At 39.7% G+C, this 26,791-nt stretch overlaps 1 long non-coding RNA gene across 1 annotated transcript in view; it reads left to right on the top strand.

The window, feature by feature from the left end:
• Positions 1 to 12,400, top strand: part of LOC133966089 (uncharacterized) — a 50,986-nt gene extending 38,586 nt beyond the window's left edge. Inside the window, exons 3-4 of the long non-coding RNA XR_009923917.1 lie at positions 5,088 to 5,145; positions 9,580 to 12,400. This is a non-coding gene — a long non-coding RNA (uncharacterized LOC133966089). The remainder of the gene's footprint in view (positions 1 to 5,087; positions 5,146 to 9,579) is intronic.
• The last annotated feature ends 14,391 nt before the right edge of the window (positions 12,401 to 26,791 follow it).

Raw genomic sequence — 26,791 nt, 5'->3', positions numbered from 1 at the left:
CTCTAGAATCCAAAACCAGGAGGAAGTAACTTTCAAACTTAGATAAACTTTTAGTTAAAATTAGGATGTTACTATTTAGCCTTTCATTTATTTTATTTCCTGCACTGTACGCCTTACACTTCTTTAAATGACTTTTTTAGAGACGTAAAGCTTGAACAATCACTTTTACTGACTCGTCCAGAAGCCACCACTTGTTTTCATGGTGGTGGGGGGGGGGGGGGGGGACAGAGCTAACACAAAGTAGTTTATTTTGTCTTGTATATGCACATGAAAATAAAGGGGGAGGGGGAGGTGGAAAAAAAATCCTGGATCTATTTAGATATATCTCTGAAAATACTGGAGATTGAAAGATATGAATCCTCACTGGTCGTTGTCCCAGGTTCTATAAATCTGTTTCTGTAAAGTAATTGAAAAAAAATTAAAAAAATTATTCCCAAAGTCCAGATTTCATGTTTTCATAGATATTCCAATTCTACATGTGCCTGATTTTTTTTCATAAAGACAACATCTTCTCACGGATCCGCTCTAAGAGTTAAGGTTCAAGAGAAGCGGTTTCAAACACACAACGATGACAACCTGACATGAAAGAAAGATCAGAACTGCTCCGTCATCACTGAGCTCTGTGAAAGCTTTGTTATCTCAAATCTTCACTTTCACAAATGCTCATAATGTTGGTTCACATCAGTGACGTTTTTAAGAGTTTCCAGTGAAAACGCTTTGTTTATTTTTACCTGGTATTTACATGATGTTTCTGGGATCTGATCCCAAGTGGACGGCTCTAAGTTCAGGTGTGAGCGCACCCAGATCAAATATAGATCCAATCACACGTGTTTCCACAGCTGCCGTCCTCTGACCGGCTGCAGTTTCACCGTGAACTGAACTTACCTTCCTCTGAGCCCACACGCTGATTTGTTCGTGGCCCAAATATCGAACTATCATCATTTGGTCTTAGCTAACACAGATGACACACGTGTTGCATGTAGAGCAGGGAAGTGGGATCCGATCACAAGAGGTCACGGGGGACACGTTCCCTCTGATGCCGAGGTGTGAAGATGCATCATACGCTCTCTGGTGTTCACCACGCTGCTGCTGCACATTTCACTTTATCTGGATTTATGAAGTTATGTAAAAGTCAGTTTTACCAGAGCCTTTAATATCAGCCTCTTGAAAATGAAATTCACGTGACACATGATTTTCACACACAACAACACATTTATCGTGTTTTCTCATCTTCATTTCAGCTCCTGTTTTCGATATTATTGTCCCATGACAAAATAAGAGCATCTCAGTCCTGCAGGGGGGGGGGGGGGGGGTTGAGTTACTTGTCAGGTATTCATGTGACTGAAGTGATATTAATTACAGCAGCCTGTTGTTCTGCTTGTCACAGGTTTCACGTGTGCGGGTGGTTTGTTTCAGTCTCGGCTGTGGGAGCGTGGTATCAGATTTATTTTTAATGGGTGTAAGAGAACATGTTAAAGCCTGTTTGGAACAAATGTGCACGTGCATACACATCTTTTAAATAGCCTTTATTTGTGTTGTTGTAGTCATCACATTTTAAAACCAGGTGACGAAACCCATCAAAGTAACACAAACATTTCTCATCGTTGACCTTAGAAAAGTGTATCTGACCGAATACAGTGTATTATCTCAGTATCAGGTTCTTCTGAATAATTTACCAGTTTTAGCAGAAGATTGCAATTTATTATCTGTCACTTTTATTTTATACATCTTTATCTATTTTTATAAAAAGTGACAGTTGAATGTGTGAATGTTGATCTAAGTTAAGATTCTATCACTTTTCTGTGATGACCAGAATCTGGATGATGATATAAATTTAATATTTTTTAAGTCTGATTTTGTCTGTTGATTCGGTTCATTTTCACTTTTTCTTCCTTTATCCCATCTTAAGAATCATTTTCAGATGATTTTTACTTTCACTTTATTATTCTCAATATAATAAATACCAAGAACATGGACAGGACTTTTCAATAAATAAAAATCATGAATTTACTTGGCTCAGTTTTTTTGTGGACTAAATTTAAAAGCTATTTAAATGTGTCATATAGCAGCTGTGTTGTATTATAATATATTTAAACATCTCTGGAGAGTCAAACTCCAGATGAACAGAAACAGCCGCAGTTTTTTTTAATAGAATTTTACATTTCAAAATGATTTATTGTGTTAAGACTTGTATCAACATATTCATTGTCCCTCGGAACAATGCGGAGGCTACGTGTGTTTGAAATTTAAATTGTAGAGCGACGACAGAGGAGCCTCCGACGACAGAGCTTCACCTTAACAACCTGTTTAATCTAATGAGCACCTACAGCGCTCTACAGGTTTGGGTTGACACAAGACCGACATCAGGAAAATACCTTCATTTATGTTTTGTTGTTCAATTTGAAGAACTTTATTTTTTCTCTTTGACCCCAAAGTTCTGTTTCTGTGACGATGCGTTTGCTGCTGTCGGCCGTGAACGTGCAGCACAGCCTCGGCCACATGTGCACTTTTCACAGAGAATGGAGAAGGTGTTGGATTCTCCCTGTTCTCCGCGGCCTCAGCTCCTCACTGATATTAAACCTCTCACTTCCTTTTTTGAAGCCGCGTTGTTTACAAGCCAACAGGGCTATTTTTACTGGAGCCCTCGAAAAGGAGGTTTTCTTCTCTGGAGCGACGTCTCAGCCTCACAGGATGAAGTGTGTGGGAGCCACTGATGCTCTGTTAGTTTAAGTTATACATATTTACTCATCACTCACATCATATCCTTGTAATCAAACCTGGGGGGGGGGGAGTGACTAAGTCGGAGCCTTGCTGCTTCCTATCGTCTACATCCTCCAAACTTTCCTGTGTCTTTCACAACATGTTAAAAAACAGGAGTAACTAGGATGTTCTGATCATTTTCCACTTGATCTCCACTGCATCGTTCAGAACCTCATCCCTCTCTCTCTCTCTCTCTCTCTCTCTCTATCTCTCTCTCTCCCTCTCTCTCTCTGTTTACCCAGGGGGGTGGCTGTAAAAAGTTGTGTCATTTAATTGTCTCCAGGCTCAAGTTACATCTTTTTTATAACAGTTTCTCTTATAGATCTCTAGATTAAAAAAGAATCGTATCTCAGCCACAGAGGTTGTGTTTTCACACCCGGTCCATTTTGTGTGTTTGATTGTCAACAAGATGACACAAAAACAACTGAACAAATTTACACAAAACTTTGTCGGAAAGGATGTTGTATGTGTCAGGGACGAACCCAGGTTAAAATCCTGTTGTAATTAAAAGAGAAGAGACTAAGCCTGATTAACATTTGATCACCCCCGCTAGATCCTCTTTTCATCTTGTGTCTGATGTAAACACACACACACTAACACACACACACTAACACACATGTACAGACTCCAGGTTTAGTCAAAACGCCGCCCACACATAGGCCGCTTTGCATCTGTCTGCTGTGTGGGACGGTTTTTCAGACATTGTCTCATGTGTCAAACAAATTCTCACACACACACAGCGGTGAACTGTGACATAGAGAGATCATGAGACACAAAACAAAACATGTAGAAAGATCACAGGGTTCATCTAGTTTGACTTGTGTGAGGCTGGGTTTGATCCCAGAGAATATTCAAGTCCTGTGAGTGACCTTGTTTAAACTTAGAGTTCTACCATCCAGATTTAATCCAGATTTATTTCTTTGGATTCTGAATGATTTTTCTATTTGCTAAATTTCCTGAAATTGAAATTATATCCCACACAATTACAATTACTATAAATTGTGCGTCTCTATATTAGAGATTTGGCTTGTGCGCTTAATTTAAATATGAAACGAGGTGTAGTCATCAGGCGTCTTTCAGTGGTAACCACATGTGAGATGATCGACTTACGACACAGGGGCTTCGGCAGAGAAAGAGAATTTCTCTGGAATTGTTATTTTGGTTTTTCTGTTTTAAAATCTCGGTGTTTCAGCATGGAAACAGATATTTCTCAACAGAGGTGCACTGAGTGTTCCTCCGACCGCCGCACAGGCTTTTACACCATTCATACCGAGAGTCAGAGTGCACGCATCAGAAAAGGCTCATCAAAATATCAGAGGGAAATTAGGCAAGAATTTGAACTTGATTGTTTTTCTCAGAAGCTGCAGATCTCCTCACTGCACAGGGTCGAGTCCACATCCTCATTTTAAAGGTTGCGATTCAAATCATGTAGTAACTCTAAGAAAAGAACAACACAGAGCTCCATCGAACATTACCATAATAAGTGAGTGAATGAGGGTGTAAGTATTTAGTATCACATTCAAACTTATTCATGGATCTCATGAATTAGGTACAAAAACACTTCTGAACACAGACTTTGTGTGTTCACGCTTCAGTTTGTGTTGACCTCATGAATCAGATCAGTGGTGCTTTTATAGTGAAATCATCTAATCATCAAACTGACTTACACCCATGACACCAAAGCTATTTTTAGACGTGCACGGAACTCTGCACATTCTCCAGAGGGGCTGAATGTGAGAATGCAAACGTCTTGAGTCAGATACTTAATCCCAAGTGACAGCACAACGAGAAAATGTCCAGAGAAAATACAAATATGTCCGGATGATTCATTAGGAGCCGTACACCTAGAAGACGAAGACGACAACTTGACAGAGACAATGAGATATCTTTGGCTTTCCTGTGTAACAAAGCATGTGTCTCTGTTATGGGACTAATGCAGGATTATCTGATTTTATCTCGGATCTGGGAGCTTTTGGGAATAAGAGCCGGCTCTGCGGTCAATGTGCTGTAAACAAAACGACTGCACCTTTCTGCAGCTAAATGTCAAGTCCTGTCTCCTGCCGGTCTACCCTGACGCTTATTATAATAATAATAATAATAATAATAATATCCGGAGCCAGTTTTCTTGATTTCCTGAAAACAGCACAGATAAATGAAGGGAAGGATATTAAAATAATCCTTAAAATAGAAAAACTATAAGCACTGAGACTCCCGACTTAATGAATTACATTTTAGCCTTTTTTGGGAATTATCCTTTGCCTTTATTTTCTATTGTTGTTATTTGTCATGAGGCCAAAGATTAAGACTTGTATTTCTTTCTTCTGCAGATCTGACAAGCAGGTTTCCACCACGTCGAGGCGGAGGGGAAACCACCGAGACCATCTGGTAGGTGTTTGCACATTGTTAACTACTGGACGCCTCGGCCGTCCGATCAGTGCCGTGTTTATGTTTATCTCACATAATCCCCGACCTCTCCAGGGTGGTCCCTCAGGCCAGATAATGAGAGACGATGAGAGACGGATTTACAGGTTGATATTTGGAATGAAAGCTTTTTAAACACTGCAAACATAGGAAGCCGCTCAAGTGCAGTAAATGTGGCTTTTATTTGCCTTTTTTTATTCTCTGTTCATTTTCAGCTCTAAATCTGATTTCCCTGTAATTCCACTAATGTAATTTCTCCGACAGCAGCTTGTTCAAGTTGTCTTTCTCTGGTTGTGTCTGTTTTATCAGAAAATATTAAACCTCAGGGTAAATAATTCACTTGCCCTGTCAAGGTCTTAAATCTGTAAAAAACATTTTGTGAAATCTGCCTTGACACCAGTTAGTGTCTAATAAATATAATGTAGTGATAATTGCTCCCTCAGTCTCAGTGTCAGTGTCCATCTCTATCTGATCGTAAAGAGAGGATATACAAATATTTCAGCTGTGGGTTCTACTTGGCTCGAGTCTCTGGCTGACCACAGGCTGTGGTCAGCCTACAAAACGTCCCAGAACAAAAGCAGCAGATGTTCATTTTCCACTCAGAAAGTCCTGGAGCAGAAGAAGTTTTATTCCTGGACTTGTTTTGAAAGCTGTGTGTGGGACCACAACCAATTTGTGGTAAATGTCTCACCTCCCTCTCGTCTGTTCTCAGGCATCTTATCTCCACATCCCTCCAGTCAGCAGCGCAGCTCCTAGTTCCTGTGAAATGAAAACGATTAATCATTCACTACGACTCTGGAGGGATTCGTGTTTTTTTCCACACTAACTGTGGCCATTTAGAGGGGAAGTCAAAGTAGACGTCACTAAAAAAAACTCACATTATGACTATGATGTTAAACGTTATGTATGTAAAAGTATGACTATGTTAGAATTATTAAAATAGATGAAAATATACGAGTCGTGATGAAATGAAACAAACGACACAGACGTTGTTCATGAGCAGTGTATGGCTCAGCTTTGTTTATTGTCTTTAGTGTTGAACAATTAATAAATAATAAAGCAATGTCCTATTTAGCAGATATTGATAAGAAGAAACAAGCAACAGTAGTGCATTGGTTTGTCATCATTGTTGTTATAATCAGGTGTTGTGTCATCAGCACATTAGTAATATACGCGTTGGTTTAATAAGGTTATTTTATTGACGTCGGCATATTTAAAGAAATAAAAGATAAGCATTCGCTCCAGTTTATTAGGTACACCTAAATAAAACAGTGCAGTTTAATAGAGTTTTGCAATTATCCGTTAAGTTTATATTGCTCATGTTTTTAAACCTTATTCAACCATATGGTTATTTTAGACTTTGTTGTGTTGTGCTGCGTCTCAACATCATTCAATATGATCACAATCTACAAAAAAAGAACATTACAACATTTTTAAAGACTGGATTTTCTGCAGCAGTTAAGTAGATCTGCCTAATTCAGTTTATTTGCGACCAACGTCCAGGTGCATTTCCTCCGGTGTGACTAACACATCGGCAGAGGAGTTTATAAACCGCAGCTCAGATGAATCATCTATTGATAAAGAGACGAAATGATGAATCCGCTGCACACGTCCCTCACCTTGACCTCCGACCTGCAGCCGATTCATACAGCTGCTGTTTGACTTCCTGAGAGCTGCTGATGCAGGTTTTCACTCCATCAGAGGAGACGACAAACAGAGCATCGGCTCATCCGTCAAATCTCCTCTCAGCCGTAATGAACCGAGCGGAGAAACTCTGCTGATCTTTGACCACGGGGGACATTTGTATTCCCACTTACGGACTGAAAGTAATGAGAGTGGAGTGCGTTGGGTGTTTCAGCTGCTCTCTCCACAAATGGTGTCTCCAGAGGCTGAGGCAAGTTCTCTGTGAGCTTCACACCTCGTCGATAACCCGTCGTTTCAGTAAATATTGAGCTGCACAGTAAAAACTGATCCTCATCTTAAACTGATCCCTCATGTTGTTCTGATGCAATCATAATAAATAATACACTCTTAATCCAGTAGGATTTCAAGAGAAATGATGTGGTGATAATCTTGGAATATAATTACAAATAATGAAAAGCACATCATCTCTCTCTCTCTACTTAAGGGTTTATATATATTGATATGATCCACCTTTCAGAAATTTGATTTTATTAGTCTGCACTCAATATTTAGATTTGAACGTTGATTCACTTTCCTACGCATTGAAAACATCCGATTGTTTGACCTACTTAAAAAACGACTTCATTAAATGACACAAAAAATTTAATTTTTTTTCTAGAAATACTAACTTTAATATGATTTGTGTTGTCAATTAAAGTATTTTTTAAATTGTAATTTTCCGTCACAATTAAATCTTAAACTGTAAAAGGGTGCCCTGATGTCATAGTGCATAAATGGAAATAAACAAGTGTTTTATTATTATTTTCAAACCTCTGCATGAAGGCAGGTTTAGTGAGAGAGGACAAGTTTCCGTTAAACATAATCAGTTAGAAGCTTTTTTTAAAACATCCTGTCACTGTTTCCAATAAATCCCCCCCCCCACCACCCCACAGAGGTTAAACTGGCCACAGCCCTAAATGCAGATCCACTTAATCAGGCAGGAAGAGGGAGCATCTATCAGACTGGGTGCAGTTGTTCATCATCGTCATGCGAGAGGAAAAACATCTCTGCAGTGAAGTGACGTCCGTTTAATCCCTTTATTGCCTCGAGTGACAGTGACGCAGTTGTTTACTCCTGAACGAGCGTAGACCTGAGATTTCAGAATTGATCTCACATCCTGAAAATGTGACTTTGTCCAAACCGCATTGTTGTTGACAGAAATATATCTCACACTTGACCTGGAATAGAAAGAACTTTCCAAAAAGCCAAAGAGTGGAAATGAAAACGTGTTTTCACGTCGACGTCTCGAGTCGGGAACAAATCGCTGCTTCACATAAAAAGGGCAAAGGACTAATTCATCTCCTCGGCTCTCGACAGAAAGATTAAACGTGTTGGAGACTCAGAGCATCTCGCCTGTGGTGGGTGTAATAGTGTGAGGAGGGAGAGAGAGAGGGAGAGAGAGAGGGAGAGAGCGAAGGAGAGGGGGGAGGGGGGGGGATTATAAATGGAAGATTGTAATTTATCTTTTTTACACTTCTGACAAGGTCTTTAATCACAGTGTCCGACGATGGCACTTTAACTTGGCTGAAGACGTTCATCCTCTGGAGGGAAGCCTGTCGATTAGTAAATAGGTGTGTGTGTGTGTGTGTGTGTGTGTGTGTGTGTTTTTGTGTGTGTGTGTGTGTGTGTTTACATGAGATAGCGCTACCCAAGGAGTTTGTGTTTTTATCTGCGTTTGTTTCTAGATTACACAAACACAACTCATCTGGAGTGGATTGGAAGGATCAGGTGCAGGTTATCTATCTGCTCTAGACTGAGTCACAGCCTAGTGGCTACAGGATAAATGTGTGTGTAGAAATATAATCTTGACTCTATGAAATCTGGGGTATTGAGAAATAACGATTTGTAATAGTGAGTAAGTGACAAGAAATACTTTACGAGATGGAAATGCTGTCTGAGCATTTACATATTATTTCCTCCTTTCTTTATCTTTTGAGAAATGAGAACACACTCACACAGTTGACTTAAGGGAGTATTCATAAATACACAATAAACACCACAATGAATAAGAGCAGATTTCTGTAAAAAGGGAGCTTGCCGTTTTTTTTCCAGAGATTCATCTGTTAAAAACCTCAACTGTACACGCCTGCCAACATCTTTCATCTCTCCGGGTGATGCAGAAAGCTCGAGGGAAGAGGTCCTGTTGTCTGTGGTTGAGCCAAAACTCAAATGAACTTTTCTTTCCAGTAAAGGTTTCCAGTAAGAAAAACAAACAGTGCTTTGATCTGTTTAGACTGGACAGACGTGTGGTCAAATCAAAGTGACCCTAATTATTAGGACCTTCATTAAAACTGACCTCTGAGAGTTGGATTGCAGATATATTCATAATGGTGAGGGGGGACTGGGACTTTAAGATGTTTTGTTATGGTATATTATATTCTGGAATTATACTGGACAATCTGAGGAGACGTGATAACTATTATTTTGATCCTTTTTGTTTGCTTTCTTTTTAGGAACTGGTGTTTCCACCTCTGCAGATCTGCAATAACATTTTATTTAAGAGCAATAAGAGCTGCACAGTTTATGATTCACTGTTTTCTGTCCCAGACTCTTTAAGTCACTCATTCTACTGTAACGGTTTCCTGTGATACCTGAGCACCACTTAATGCAACGTGCACCTCCTGTTCTCATCGCTTATTAACTTCTGTTCCATGTGCGTTTTTCTTTCTTCTCCTCCTGCATCCTAACAATGTTCCTTCTCTCGCTGTGTTCCAGATGATGTGCTGCTGAGGCGGTTTGGGGGAATGACATCATGAGATGGGTTGACTGGTGGGCGCAGACCGCAGCCGGAGGCAGAAGAGCTGCTGGGGTTGTGAGGCGAGGTTTGCAGATGCTGCTTTAAAAAAAACACACACAAATTTGCTGTGGATTTTGTGAAGAATTTGTTGAAATGTTGAAGGGAAGAATCCATTCATGAGGTCTGAGGGGGCCGTGAGGAAGGATTGTGTTGTTTCTCTGCACCAGATGACCATTAAACACCTGCAGGATTTTCCAAGTGCTCCACGCCCAGTGAGGTACATCCTGAATGCTGGTGACCACAGGAAGTAACACACAAGTCAAAGATAGCGTAGACTCTGAAGGCGAGTGGGTTTAACATTAGTTATTTATCATAAAACCAGTTGCTGTGAGGCTTTATCTTCAAATGTTGAATCATTAAGGGACTTAGAGTGAAAGAGGAACTAAGGGTGATGGACTTTACATGTAGGTAAGTTAAGTTAAGTGTAATATGTATTTTTTTATGTATACATAGTGAAATAAATATTTTTTTATTGTCATGTCACTCGTGTTCCTGGAAGCTAAACACTTTATAAATAAATCAGGCTTGAAGCTGACTTTTTGCTACAAAAATATACAAGGTGTTTGGAATTAGAACAGTTTCTTAAACAAAGAATTTAATCTCAAGAACAAACATTAAACCAACAGACACTGAGGTGTGAGTCGCTCATCACAGGGAAGCAAGCGGATCTGGAAAGTTCTGATTGTAAACACTGGTGCTCACAGATGATCCATTGATCTGTCAAGTTAATAACAGTCGTACAATTTGTGCAGAATCTTTTTTCCAAACAATAGAAAAGACAGATTTTATTCACATGTCCATTAAACATGTGTGTGTGTGTGTGTGTGTGTGTGTAGTAGCTAATGCATCTTCCCTTTATTTTAATAATGCATTTAATAAATTAAATAACAAGTCAGTATATTCAGTGTATAGAAACCAGGTCATTGTGTACAGTCGGTGCATCAATGTAATTTAAGGATGTGATTCATGTTATTTACATTTTCTCAGTTAATTAACTATTAAAGGACAAAATGTTAAGTTTCAAAAACTCCAAGTTAACGTCCTTAGTTTCTTTGTTTTTTCCAACACTTTTACAGACAGACTTATGTTGACTTTTGCCGGCCAATGCCAATAATGATTTTAGAGAGTTAAAAATGTCCACTACCGATTTATGGGCTAATATGTATACATCTAAAACGTTAAATGTTGAATTTAAATTTACAGATTAATCATAAACTTATTTATAAATCAAAAATCACAAATAGAACCAAATATATAGAACTTGAAATAACATATTCAATATTTTACAACTTTTCCTCAATGCTTATTCTGTAAAATAAACGTTTTCATACCTTTGCATACCATTATTTTTTAATATATATATACAGTATATAAATATATATTATATTTTCTGTCTCAAGTGGATCAAGTGTGTGGGACTGATTGAAAGAAGAAAACAGAAAATCATTAAATCTTAATCATCTCCATTAAGCTTGTTAAAGTAAATATTAAAGTAACGTGAGGAAAATGTGATTTTCACAATAGGATCCCTCAGAGGGAAAGGTTCATACAATATTATTTAAGAGTACAAAATAGAAATAACTTCATTGATTATATTTGAACAGCCTCATAGCTTCAAAATTCATAGTTTCATAACCTATGTTTGTTCCTGCTGAGGAACGCTCAGGGTCTGAATCACGCATAGGTCTGTTTACAGGTTTCATAACCCTCAGGCTGTTGTCACACAGTAACACAATATTGTCTCATTTCAAAATGTGGTCACCAGTGTAAACAAGCGTCATTCCTGATATTACTTACACATTTTCCCCTCGAGAGATTTTCCTGTTATTCCCCAGATGAACTGAATTATGTTCATTCACAAAAAAAGACAAAAATTAACAAAAATGTTTTAAACCGGAGGGAAACTAAATTAAAATAAACTGTATACTGCTTTTAACCGAGAGAAAGAACTGACCTGTGATGACACATGTTAGGATGAGCTGATCTGTCTGAGACACACATACACACACACACACACACACACACACGTATACACACTATTCTCTGACTTGATCTGCATTAATGTGAACGTGGCCTGAGACTGACTGTAAATAAAAATGGACGACATGACGTCTCCCCTGAAGTGAAGCCAAAGCGTCTTGATCCCTGCTGGTTGGCTGCTTAATAGGTCATGAGTCTCACCTCCTCCATGTTAGCAGATTGGACACGGTCAAACATTAAGTACATTTTTCTCAAAGATTGTTTCTCATCACTTTTTAATTCGTTATTTGATGCTATAAGCGAGGGTGAAACGTCTTGATTGACAGCTGAGACTGACTCCTAATTGGTCGGGCATCTTTATTTACAGTCTTTGTGAGAGACATGTAACTTAGGGGAACTGTGCAGGTGCTCAATCGCCCCCTGTAGGAGAGAATAAGTTTGCAGAAAACCCCAAGAATTATTTAGTTTGAGACCTTTCATATAAAAACTTTTGAGTGTTTCTCCTTAAATCCGTTTTATGATCATAGCAACTTGTCAAAAGCCTGAAGGAAGCGTGTGTGTATGTCTGGGCTTGAAAGAGAGCGTGTGAAATAGGAAGATGGGGACAAAACCTCGGACAGGAAAGAGTGTGTGTGAGAGAGGACAGAAGGAAAGAGATATTTAAAACTTCTAAATTTTTTATTTTGTTCAGTAAAGTTTAGCAGAAGTGAATCCTGACTGTGAGAAATTACATTCCACCAATAAAACGTCACACACTGAGGAAGTTGTCTGTTGTTTTTGTGTTTGAAGGAGCACGATGAAGCTACACTTCACGTGTCTGTGGAGAACGTGGAGAAAGTTTTGTTTAACTTCTCTCTTGAGACTCAAATATTTAATATTAATCAAGAGAAAATACGTGGATATGTAGGACGCATCTGCAACCTGCTCCTTCCTGGTTTTAACCCCCGACATCACATCACCCCGATCCCTGCTTCTCTCCCCTGTCTCTTTTTAGAATTGATTACTTTTCAAAGCCTCGAGCTCCATCATAGAAATGTTGACCACTGATATGCTGGATACTGAAGGTGACGTTCAGATCTAGACGAAGACGTGAAGAGAGTTTGTGGTGATAGGAGCCGGTGTCGGTGTCGATGAGCTGTAAACAAAAACCCACGATCTCCGCGGATGAAGTTCCCTCCGGCCTCCGCCTGCTCCACCTCTCACCTGAATCCTGAAGATAATTTGTTGCTGTTGTGAACACGTCTGAGCAGAGAACCTCCCGCTGCGGGATCATCTATCTTGTCTTCGATCTCAAACCACTTTGAATATTTTCCGACTTTTTAAATGTTCCAACTTTAAATAACACAACACGTGCGCCGGTGAGATATTTTAAGGCATGGCAAATAGACAATCTGTTTTTTTTCTCCAGTCTCCATTTGTCTGAGAATTTCTCTAAAGACATTTCAGTTGTTTTTCGTCTGGAGTTCAGGTGCAGCACAGGTAGATCCCCCCAGGTGAGGCTACTGTAACACAACTCCCTCGCAGCGGTGAGTCAGCAGAGTGTTGTCGCTGCACACGTCAGACGATAAAGAGGCCGTAAACCGATATTAATCAAGATGTGCTTCACCTGTACTCTGGCACCTGCACGTCTGTGAGTGTGACAGGTCACCTGGGATTTACCTCTGGTGTCCCGGGTGCAGTGTTGTTGTTTCACAAAATGTTAAGTTAAACATTTACCTCTGTAATGATGTCACATTTTAGAATTACTCGAGTTCTCTTTGATTGGATCCTGCAAGACAAAAGGACTATTTGATGATTTGTAATGCAGATCTCAGCCATTTAGTGCTTAAACAGATAGTTTGCTCTTTTTTTTTCTGAAGGATTTGATCAGTTTGTGTTTATGCATCACTAGACGATACAAACTCAGTGATACCAGTGTACGTATGTGTGTGTGTGTGTATGTGTCACAATCATTTCAGTGCCTCAGGCCTTTAAGCAGCACTGACTGAGAATACGCCCTGACATGTCTAAAAGCAATCGCTTGCCACACACTCTCACAAGTACACACACACACAGACACACTTAAAGCTGCAGGGCTGAGATACACTAACACACACACACTTAAATCTGCAGGGCTGAGATACACTAACATGCACACATAGACACACTTAAATCTGCAGGGCTGAGACACACACATACACACATACAAACATACACACATACCCACACACACAATGTGACGCTCAAGCTTCCATAAAACACACTCGCAGTCATGCACTGTGGTTAAAGCCAGCTGTGCCTGCTGGTTTACAGCCCAGACAAGATACCAGGGACTGTACTGGTAAAATTAACAACTAGCACTGGGCTCAACAACAGCGACTGTGACGAAGAGGAATTCTGTGAAATCTCACGTGTGAGCTGCTCCCTGCAGCGATAAGCCCGACAGGTCACTTCACCCTGCTGCCGGGCAAAGGTTCATCGACTGTTCCAAAGCTTTGCAGATTTCACTCCAATCTTTTCATAGTTCAACTGCAAACTGTTTATTTTGTTATTCTTGTCTTTGTGTTTATCGAGACACGCTGCTCAGCTCCGGTTGTTTAAGATGTGCTTCATAAATAAACGTGACTTAATGACACATGCTCTCGCTCATTTGCGTTTGTGGAACTACTTTCTCACGTGTTGCTGTTGTGTAATTTGTCAATATTTTGAAATCCCCTCGTGTTCATCTTATTTGAATTGGCGGCAGACGCCTGGGGAACTGTCTGCACATTGCTGCCACGCTAAATACCACGAGGGACATCTTGCCTCTGTGCATTTGATTGGTTCATTTCAGTATTTCTACCAGAGTAGTTTTGTGTATTTAAAACATACTACTGAGAAATCAACTGATCCAGGTACCTGTCAAGGATACGTACAAGCATCTAATCTGTAACATCTTGCAACACCAGCCTGGGAGTCTGGGGATTTTCCATAAGTATTCACGGGGAAAACAGGGGTGTGTCCTCTTTTACTCTGCAACTCTGTCACAAAAGGTTATTTTCTCTCCTGCTCGTCATTATTTACGACTCACAACGCTAATAAGTGAAATTAGCAGCTCTCCATGAGCTCGTTGCCAAATAAGACAAATATTCCCAGAGGCAGTGAGGTGCAGTTTGATCCGTGGTGAGTCTGATGATGCAGGAGCACTTTCACCAAACCTGTCCATTGAATGAGTTTGTACTTAGTTCAACATTTGATTCTGAGATGCTAAATTCAAACAATTTTTACAGGAAAAAGAGAAACCGCTGATGAATGTGGACTTGGTTTGCTGAGGAACAGCTGGAGGTATTTCATCCTCCAGCTGACGCACTTTAAAACCATCTGCACAGGAAGAGGGTGCAACGAGATGACGCACTTAACTGGTGTCAGTCAAAAGTTCAAACGGTTGTAAAAACGGATGGAAAGGCTGAAATTCATGTTTTGATTTCTATATTAAGAATGATAACTTTATTTTTCAAGCACTTTTCAACACGAGTAACAAAGTGCTTCACAACAAGAAGTGGTAAACCCGGCCTCCTCCATGTTTACAGCCATGGACCAAACACTAAAGTTAAAGTACAAATACAATTTCTCAAAGATGGGTTCTGTCATTTCGGGGTTTCATGTTTCTGGTTTCAACTAGTCATTCGATGCCATATATGGTGCTACAGGGCATGATTGACAGCTGAGACTGGCTGTTGATTGGTCAGGCAGGTGTTTCAGCGGGACTTCAACAGCACGACTCTACTCTCCACTGCGCAGACTCCAAGATGGTGGTACCTGTTCCAAGAGGCCTCTATTTTGTACAGTGGAGGGAAGTGGAGACGTGTCGTCCATCTTTATGACCACGTTTATCTAATGTTTGTTGTTATATATATATATATATGTACAACATGATTTACCACACTTTGCTCTTTGCTCTTATCAGTACAACTGTTCCACCTTCAACAAGCGTAATAATGTTTTAACAATATCTTGAGATATATATATTTTTTTACACTTCTAGAAAAGCCCTTAGTCATCATAGTCCTGGTTAACTACCCAATCACCATATCTGAAGACTTTCCCTCTTGAGGTCATGTGTTACACAAAGAGGAAGAAATAGAAAATAGTCAGAGTGCACTTAGTGAACCACTGACACCGCACATGGCCTCTTTGCATTTAAAGAAAAAATAATGTCACAACCACATGTAACTGTTTCACCAGCTAGTTTTATATATTTTCCTATATTGTTCCTCTACCAGGGAAAATAAGAGAACAGATTATTGATGTTTTAAGATAATAAACTATTCATAATAACATTTAGTTGTCATGTCAAGTTACCTGTTGAAATGAAGAACCGTGTAGTAAAAAAAACCATTTGTTTAACCAATTCAGTGCCAAGTGAGTCGACTCGTGCACTGACAAGTGCACACACACAGAGACGCATGTTACCCATTGGGCTATTTTGGAAGTAGCTGAATAGTTAACATTTACATCAGTTGCGTGGGGCATGACGTGCAGCGACAGCGATGTTAAATGTCACGTCTATTTTTGGTTGCAGAGTGTTGTCGACCAATTTCGACATTAAATGATGCCCCAAAAGGTTAAAATCAAAAATTGTCTTTAGCAAATTGGCATTTAAGACCAATGTGTGAAACCAAAGAATGGATCTTTGCAATATAACATGAATAAAATATAATAGTATTCACTTTCAAGACGACAGATTTAGTCATTTGTGACTAGTGTTCATCTTGTTGTTGAGCACTTTGTAACAATGGTAAGGAAATTCTATGTAAATAAAGTTCATCATTTAAATGTGAAATTTAAATTGTGTTCTCATTTGACCTGTCTTACCCTTTAAAAACCCACTTGTTAAATAAAAACAACATAAGTGGAAACATTAAAAAAAAACAATAACCAGTGTCGCAAAAAGATTTGAACCTGCTGCGTGAGAGCGAGTCTTGTGCAACTCATGTCAAGCCACATGTGAAGGGTTAAGAGTAAGCTTAGGTTAAAAAGGAGAAGCTTGTTGCTGTGGAGAGAAGACACACAAACACACTCACACACACATACACACAAACACAAACACACACACTCGGTGGTGAGGTTTCTGTTAGGAGGGAGTGCACTGTCTTTCTTGTTTAGACAGACCATAGGGACAATAGGCGGACATGTTGAAATCTGAAACTGCACACTCACACTCGAGCTGACGTTGTCGTGCATGATATCATCGGGAAGTGCTGGGATGTGTTGTTGTTGTTGTTTGGGCTTTTATTTGTGACGTCAAGGAAAATTATTCCAAATAAAAACCTTAATGACTACCTGATGTCAAATGTACCCCCCTGTCACATAAACACACATGTGTCAAACCTTCTCCTCCTGCTCTCTTCCAATCAGCACGTGGTGAGGAAGTGAATACAACTTCCTGTGACAAGGAAACTCTCAGCATGTTGTTCAACTTCCGTGAACTTTGACCCACGATACTCGTTTTGCATCCACGAATGTGTATAAGAGGATTATGTAAAAAAGTAAGGTCTATTAAATGTGTGTTCATTCAAAAGTTCCTGCAGTCCTGTTTTCTTACTTTTTTTAGATTTTAAATATCCAAATAAATAAATGAGCACAACACGTGATTTTATAAATGAGGAACGCTAAGAAAGAGCTTTGAGTTTGTGTTGTTGTACCCTTATCATTCAGGATTTAACAGTTTGGGATTCTATCTACCGGTGTCAAGCCTGGTCTTGAACAGCTCATATATGCACATGGGAACCGTCTGGCTCCCCTGATGAGACACAAGAGCAGACAGCCACAGAGCAGTGTTATTATATACCCGTACAAAAAAAGCTCAGCCAATCACATTAATAGGACAGTGACAAGCACAACCAATCAGCTGCCATGACCCACGGGCAAAAGGGTTTTTCTGCAGAGATGTGTTCACACCAGCAACAAATCCTCGGCGTGATTCAGACGAGAGGTGGAGCAGCCGGCTGCGGCCGACAGAGGCAGGAAGTGATGTATTAACTCTGCTGCGGAGATCATGTGACTTTATTTAAAACACACAGACATCTGTCATCAAACTCTCTGAACTCATGTGTCTGTGTCCTCTACCTCTTCCTCATTCACTGGAAGTGTTTTGTTTGTCATGTTTTGTAATTTTCATTTTTGTGTCTGTCATGTGTCAGAAGTGTAACACACACACAGACACACACAGACACACACACACACACACACACACACACACACACACACACACTCTTGTCCCTGTCGGAAAGCAGCCATAGTGTTAAAAGATGAGTCAGTGGGGTTAGTAGAGACAGGAAGCTCATTGGTGGGAAGAGTTCTGAGTCACCAAGCAACAGCTCCTCATTGGATTGAACAGCAGCCAATAGCAAGTGAGCTATATGGAACCAGTTTTGTAGCTATTATAATGGTATAACAAAGAAATTGGTCATATTAAGCTCAGAACCATAATCTTTCAAAGCATTCAAAACTCTATTCACACAACATCTTATCGAAACTGCAGGTTTATGTGGATTTAGACTCATTAAGGATCAAACTATCTTTAAAACAAGATTTCAAATTGTGCTTTAAATCAGAGCAATAGCCTGATTGCCTGGCTAACGTATAAGGATAAGGAATAAAAAACTAACATTACAGCAATAAGTGGAACTAAAGCAATACGGAAAAAACAATCAGGATGACGACAATAATCCCAGTGTCATGCTCGGGACACACAATATGGTTAGCTTTAATTCTAACGTACCATGCTAGCTATGGATACAATGCTAAAGAGTAGTAGGCCACAAGAGAAATTAAATCTGATTGACACCAGTTTCTCTGGCTGCCTCATCTTTCACATTAACATGATTTTAAAAAAAAAATGTGTCAACACCTCTCATGAAATACTAAATTGATATTTTTTCAATCTGAGCATAAAAACAATAGTAAAGAGGTGTAAAACTTAAATGGCAGCAATAACATGTCACTGGAGGGAGTGAGAAGGACATTATTAGGTCAATTAAGTGTATTGATCATTCAAATTTTGTTAAGTTTCTTAAGTTGTGAGTTTCAGGTCCAGAGTGAAAGTTAAAAACGAAGGTTTGTGTTTCCACTTCATCTTAATACATCAGAAATAAAGAATCAGTCAAACTTCAGAAAGTGCACTTCATCCACAAAACCTCTAGTTGAGTGAATTAATCAAAACAAACTTTTAAAGTATCAATAAGTATTAATAAAGTTGTATTAAAGACATTCTTGTTGATCGAGGTGGGTTTGCTGATAAGTCGGGGGAAAAAAATACGCCTCCAGAAAGTGAAACTCAAAAGCAAAGGAAGTGCATATTACACAGTATCACACACATACAAACACACACACACACACACACACACACACACACACACACACACACACACACACACACACACACACACACACACACACACTGTGCATCTGTATGAGCATGAGAGACATATTCTGGGAAGAGTTGCACAGATACAGACCGGAGTGAGAGGAAGCAATTACTCACAGTTGATTGTTGTTGGTTTCAGTCGGGAGCAGTTTATCCTTGTAATTTAAATGAGCATCAGAAGTAGCTACACTGTCAGAGACCATAAAACAAGACTCACAACAAAATAACATATCATAAAATACACTGTTGGCCACGAAAACCTCTCCATATCAAACCTTTATTTACTTGTTATTGCTTTTTAGATCAGTTATAAATCAGTCATAATAACCGTTGGGCCCTCAGATATAAATAAATTCCTGACAACCCTTCATTAATGTCCTATAACTGCAGATTTAGTGATACATTTTCCACCTAGTTTTTTACTTTTAATTTCTTAATGACCTTTGTAAAATCTATAAAGCATCAGTAAATGATTTGTAGACCATTAACCAAACCATTAAGAGCAGTAAACCCAGTCAGGTCGATAATTACTGCACGATTACAAGCAGAGTTTCCAGTTAATAAACTGTTTGACTCTCTCCACTCGCGTATTTCTTCCTTCTGACTACAAACTGATTCCAGGGTTTAATCAGCTCAGTGGACAAAAGACATCCTGTCAACTCCTCTGCTTCGAAGAAAGAGTCGTCGACCAGCTACAGAAAACGAAACCAAGTAAAATTCCAGCCAGGATGACTCGGTGGAAAATATTTGGAAGACGCATGTGAGTGTGAGACACGTGGGAAAAGCTATTTTGAGCAGGCGGCTCATTCATTTGATCTTAATGGGAATCAGAATTATCCCAGTTTGGACCAGCACTGGAGGAACGACGTGCTTACAGGTTCAGGCTCTCTAGATTCAGGCCCGATCTGAACTGAAGCGTCACCAACAGGATGTTACATACGTGAGTTTAGAACTGAAACATGGCTTAAATTAGACATTTGTCTCCTGTGCCAGGAGGACAGTAGAGGAGGAGGACAAACTTGTGAAATGTGATACCAGTGTGAAGGTTTATTTTCTGAGACTTTGTTCTTCGGTGCCAAACATGGCCCAGACATTCAAAACCAGCTGATTAGTTTCCTCGCGCACGTTTCTGCAGTTTCCCAATTCTCAGAAATTGTTTGATCAAACGGCCGGTGTGTGGTTTCAACTTATGAGTAAAATATTTCAAAATCAGTTAGGATTTCAAAATCCTCAAGTGCAGCAGGCATTAGCTTCCTCCTACTTTCAAGTGGAGCAGGAAACTATAAGCGTGAACAAAACAGGAAATACTAAAGTTAACGGAATTCAAATTGGAGTTAAAATGAACCAACCGCCTCAAAACAAGAATCCATTTTTTATTTGAAAAAAAAAAAGTATTTCCTGAAAGTCAGAGGAGGAACCATATCCTCCACCTTGCAGCCTCAGCATGATCCCAGATTAACCTCAGACTCACACAAAGAACCTCACAGATTGGTCCAAATAGAAATGAAGGAGGGGCTTGGAGTGTGGCGTGATCACCAGTAAGTGAGGCCGGATCCCGACGGAAAGTACCTGGAGATTTAAAACGAGTCAGGATGGGGTCAAGTGTGTTCACTGTGTGTGTGTGTACTTGTTTTTGTTGCTTCCTCAGCACCTCTTCCAGAAAAAACACTGACCTTGTCAGGACCAGGGGACCTCATGGGGACCAAGGGTGGTTTTAAGGAGTCAGGACGTTACTTCTGAGGACCTAATTCAGGTTGGGGACAAAGTGTGATACGTGTGAGTGGTTTCTTTCCAATTTAAAGAAAAAGATGAATCAACTTGTTTCAGAAGCGTAATTACCACCAATGATCTGCTGCTGCTGAGGAGCCGGTCACATGACGGACTCTTAAAGAATCAGAGAAACACGTATTCAGGCAGAAGAGGAAATCAAAGAGGTGTAAAGAAAGACTGACGTTCATTTTTGTGCCACGAGTTCATGGATTCAGGAGAAAGAAATAAAAAGAAAAATGAGTTTAAAGTTGAGGACGGAGACACAGACTCTTGTCACATGAACACTAACGTGTGTTGCTTTTATTTGGCACAGTGACACATGTTCTCAATGACACAGGAAGAGGTGGTTCACCGGACTGAAAGAAGGTTCTGTGTCCACATTAAAACACAAAACACACAGAGACACACACACAAGCGAAGAACACATCTTCTGACTGGTTTTTAATATAGATTTGCTTGATTGTGAATTAATGGCGACCCCCTATGGAGAGGCTTGAGCCTTCCTGCAGCGGCCGCAGGTTCGGTTGCAGCCCGGCCCTTTGCTTCTCTTGACACTGAACTTACTCAACTACTACAACATGCACTTCCTTGATGATCATGATAAATTTAGAACATGATGACGCTCGTCTCCAGGGTTCACCCTGATTCACCCTGATTCACCCTGATGACTCTTCAGCTGATTAAAACACGTTTTCGAGTTTTCTCTGTAGTAAGAATAAAATATGTGGTTAGATTCTTCAGCAGCTGCAGCACGGGAGACGTTACAGTGGCTGATGATGACAAGTGTTTCCTAATAGACAATGAAAAACCACAATTCCCGTCTGTGGTGTTTCTACAGATGTATCAGAAAAGCTTCACTCACATCTACACGGGCTGTAAAGTGTTTTTCTTGGTAGAGCAGGTGAGTCATGAACTGAATTCTGATACAGTCACTTACAAACGAGGTCCCCTTGCGCTATGAACACCACTTCCTCTTTTGAACCGTCTTGGTTTCCATTTCTGGGAAATCAAGGTACAGTTTCTGAGAGGGCACCTCATTTTAGACACTTTTCCCGTTTGCTTTTCTTTTGAAAAATCTTATTTTGAAATATATTTCCAGTCTGTTTGTGTGTAACAATTTTTGCTGACTCGTCCAACCAGCTACAGATATGACCCTGTAGTAAACAACCTAAAATACCTTAGACTGCACGAGGAAAATGTTTAATTACGAATCAGAAACATCCAACCATTTCCTCATCTTACAAAAGTGAGTCGGTGTCCAATATGCAACCTAAGTAAAAACATTATCAACATAAATTAAGAATAAAGTTTCAAATGATAAATGAAGAGCTTATAGATATTCACTGCAGTTTAGATTCATATAGAAGAAAATTTGTCTTGAAATCAAAAAGTTAAGATCAGATTGATTTAATTAAAAATGAAGTTTCTCTAGTATTTAGCAACAAACTACATGGTTCTTTCCAGGATACTTTCAATTACTAACAAACAAGTTCACTTAACTAATGCATAGTTTCAGATTTTACATTTCCTAAATACTAAAATAAAGTGGGCTGGTACTACACATACTTTTAGTGAATTTACTGAGCTCTCCTGGAAATATCCTTGTAATTAAAAGCTTAAAAACAGCAGATTTTTATGACATAAGGCAGAAATTAGCAGGAAAATAAAGGATGAATAAAAAAAAGTGTTTAACCCCTTTGAAATAATGGATCATATTAACAGTTTCTCAATTGATCAGGAACAAGGAGCAAATGTTTACTTTAACTTTTTCTGTGCAGAAACCAGATTAATTATGTTGATTGTCTGTAACATATGAATCTTTACCACAGTGGGTCTGTGTCACATCTATGACAGAACAACCTTGGATGGTCAAAAGAAACCAGAAGCCTCCTCGGTGGCCTCCTGTGTTTAACTGTTGACCCACACCGGTCAACCCTCACTGGACAAAGTGGCTCAATATCGATCACACGTTTCTTCTTTTTGATCTCAACAGACAAGAATTCATTAATAGGTCATGGGTCATATCCTCTCTTCGTCATGGACTCACTGCTGCGGATGAGTGACCCAGCTGTGCGTGGGGGTTTCATCCCACACCTTGTGAATAACCACATCGCTCAAATCCCCTCACACCCATACTTTCAGAAATGGGCTGGACTGTAGAACTTCTGTCCAACTGAACTTGATGTGTATAAATCTGCAGAATATCCATCTCCACAAATCGTCACATTTCCTTCTGCAGTTATTTCTCCCTAAGTAGATTCAACGCTCACTTTTACGCCTTTTTAATTTAAGCACAGCACAAAATTGCGCAACACAATGCAGCTGGAAGGAACACAACGCGATGCAAAAACACAAAAAAGGGGACGATCGAAAGACGCAACGCTTCGCAACACAGACCCTCAAAGCACAACTGTGCATCTGATGTAAACAAAAACACTGAATGAAAAGCTTATCATTGATCTTTTAGCTTTTCACTGTATTCAGGTGTGTCTCGCATCTTTCTCCCCCGAGTTCAGTGCAAAATAAAAGTGTTTTCTCAGCGTCTCGTTGCCCGAGGTGGTGGAGCAGCTTTGATTCTCCTGTTTTTGAAGATGTGAAAGCTTTTGATTCTGAAACCTGTGGCAGGGTTTTTGCAACAGCACCTGATTTTCTTTTTGTTTGCCTAAGTGGAGTTTAAAAGATCTCTCGGCGGCTTCACAGAGATTAGACGTGTTTGTCTGTGTTCTTGTTTCACGGTCTCACGGTGAGTCAAACAGCGGATGAGATTTCACAGAGGTAGGCGACGAGACACATGACAGCAGAAGAGGAAGTGTGGTGAAAGGAGAGCTTTATGTGTTACAGCTCAACCAGAGCGCCACATTCATTTATTTATCGTCCAGAGAAGCTGCTCTGACACGGCACTTTTCACGGGCACTTTCCATAACCTGATCCAAAACGTTTCTATAAACACTGCTCAAATCAAATATCTTGTGGTTAATTAAAGGTTATCCTATTTTAAAATCTGGTTCAGAAAATCTGGGACATGCACCACGGCTGGATCTGATCTTTGTTTGCTCTCATGAATCACTGGAACACGTCCAAACCAAACAGCTTCTCCACCGCAGAGGTTCACCCAGCTGTGGTTTTCAGTGCCAAAGCTCTGCATGGTCCTGGAAACATCATGATTTCGATTCCAGCACCTGGCTCAGATTATGGACTAAATTTGTTTATTTAATGTGTGGTGTAAAAATAAATCTTTGTAATCTGTTACCAAAGTTGTCAATGCAGCATGGAGGGAAATCTTCAGGATTAAACGACATTAAAATCCCCTAAATCTTTAAATACATAGTTAGACTTGAGTAGTTTAACTTGGTTCCAGTTAAAATAACATCACTTCTCTGTCCTGTGATCAGAACGGCAGCCAGGATTTTACAACAGATACTGCAGGTCCACCCAGTGCAACTTACACATATGCACATGTATATAAAATTCAGTTTCTGAAAGTAGCCAAATATAGAAAACTGTTGAGTTGAAAATGTTGGACTCTGCCCTTAAAGTATTCAACCTGTGTAAGATTCAAATGTGATGTTTCTAGAAACGCACTGTCTTCAATGGCTCAGGCAACTATAAGCAAAACATGGGCTGCATCCAGTTTCACGTTTGAAAAAAGGAAGCTCTTGACTTTCTTCTTTGATTTGAAAACAGGTTTTTGAAGACAATCTCTTGGAAAGTGTCCAACAAAAGTCATCAAACTTGTCTTTAACCAAACAGGGATAACGTCTTATGTTGTTTGGGGGAATAGCACGAGACACAGTAAAACTGAATCTCACTGTGAGTCACTGAATGACGTGATTGCTCTATTAAACACCAGCAATTATATGTTGTGTGAGACAAACCTGTCATTTACCCCGAGGGCACGGCAACAGCACCAGACCTCTGCCTCAGAGTTCTCTACATGGCTCAAACCTTCAGTTTCACATCTAATGTCGGATGAGATTTACAATTACAAGCTTTAAGCATTTATAGGCTACAGTTGTGTGTTTTGTCAAATGTAAGCAGACTTGACTTCCTCCCAAACTGAGTGTGCACACGTTTGCCCTTTTGCCCGGACGGACTCACACGGCTTCTGTCACACTTGTGTCGCTTTAACTGAGACCAAAGAAACAGCACAGAACGTGAAGTGAGAAAGGGAATGTTTCTCAATGTTAAAGAAAGTGGAAAATAATTTTACTTTATGACATCCTTCCACCAGATTCCTTGGAAATCTGTGCCATTGTTTTTTGTGTAATCTTGCTTCCAAACAGACAAATGGACAGGGGTCACCAATCGTCTGCATATTAACAATTATTTAAGTTAATTAAGACCACAAACAGAAAACACAACCGTTGTCTGTGTAATTTCAGCTTCTCTGCAGCTGAACCCCTGTTTGCACAGACAAACATGATGTCCAGTGATTTGTCACAACAGCAGAATCCGTGTGTCATTGTAATCCTGTTTTTGCAAAGTAAGTTTCCTCCCATGTTCCTCTTTGTGGAAGACACAGGATCCTGTGTTGTCCTTTCAGCATCACTACATATCGTCTTTCTTCTGTCATTGAAAAAACACATGGAGGTAGAAAAAGGTTCAGACACAAAACATCAGGCACAATAAGAGCCCACGATATTCCTGTCAGAGCTTTGTGTAAATGTGAAGGTCACAGAAATAAAACAAATGTGGAAACCAGCTCATCCAGAGTTTCATATATGAACATGTTCATGGAATTAGAGTTTATACAAGTGTCTCCCTTTAAAACAGCATTCAAACTTTAACCCTCCAGTTTGTGTCTGATATGAAATCCCTCAGTATCTCTCTGAGAGTCAGCTGCTGGCTTCAGGCCAGTGTGAAGGGCTCACGCTGCATTTCCTATTAAGAGGAGCAGGGAGTTTGTTGGATGTTGGATGTGTAAACAGGAAGTGAAGTTGAGCATGAGAGCCGCCACAGGAAGTGCATCAGTCAGACACAATTTATCATTTCCAATAAATCAGCTTGTTGCCTTTTTACAGTAAGTTAGAAGTGTTCAGACACAATGCAACAATGACCCTGTGCCTTCTCATTGTTGTTCTGTCAGTGTCAAGTCGGTTTGACACCTTTTCATCCGTTTCTCAATAAACCAGCAACAGTTTATAATGACCATTGCAATTATTGTCATGTTTCTGCTTTCTATACTTACTTTGCCGTCTTTAATTTGTTATATAAATTAATCGTTTTCTAGATTTAACCTTAGATGTTATTTTTTTATAGGTGAGATCAAAATCAAAAAAAAAGATTTAACTATTCTAATAACAAACATTTAACAGCAATTACTTTAGTTTCCAAATTATCCCAAAACCAAAAACAGCATTTCACACATAGTAAAAACATCCACAGACTATTTGTAGGACACATTTAATGAGTACTAATAAACTGTAAAAACTACAGCTTTGTGGTATCGGAGAGGCCATTTTGGATTTCGAAGTCAGGGCACTGACCTTCCAAGTTGAAACTCTGACTTGAGGGGGCGCTCCAGCTCCAGCTGCGACTTGTGACTCGGGGTCGGGTCAAGAAACAAATAAGAATAAGTACTGCATGTCAAAGTAATCCTCTGACTTGAGGACCTGGAAATATAAAAAGGCTCATTTGATAGGGTCAGATTAATGAACATTAGTGTAAGACACCAAATGTTGGTGGCAAAGTTTGCAAGAATGTTAATTTACATCTGCTGGTCAGGTAAAAACAAAAAGAAGGTGAGATCACATGGTTTGGTTTTAGTTCCCTCCTTGTTCCCTACAGGTTTAGTTGGGGGTTGTATATTAAAATTGTTGCCTGCTTTGGTTTCCTGGATGTTTTGTATTCGGGTTTTGACTCCGACAGGTTTTGTCTCGTCCTCATTGACTCACGTCTGCAGTGATTCTTCTCACGGTCTCTTGTGCGTATCTGCTTCGTTTGGGCCACTTGAGTTAAACTGCTTGTGTCTTACATTTCACCGCCCTGCTTCA

Source organism: Platichthys flesus, chromosome 12 (genome assembly GCF_949316205.1).
Source record: "Platichthys flesus chromosome 12, fPlaFle2.1, whole genome shotgun sequence".
NCBI classification, from domain to species: domain Eukaryota; kingdom Metazoa; phylum Chordata; class Actinopteri; order Pleuronectiformes; family Pleuronectidae; genus Platichthys; species Platichthys flesus.
The sequence above is the reverse complement of the archived record's forward strand: the minus strand, read 5'-3'. Positions and strand labels throughout refer to the sequence as shown.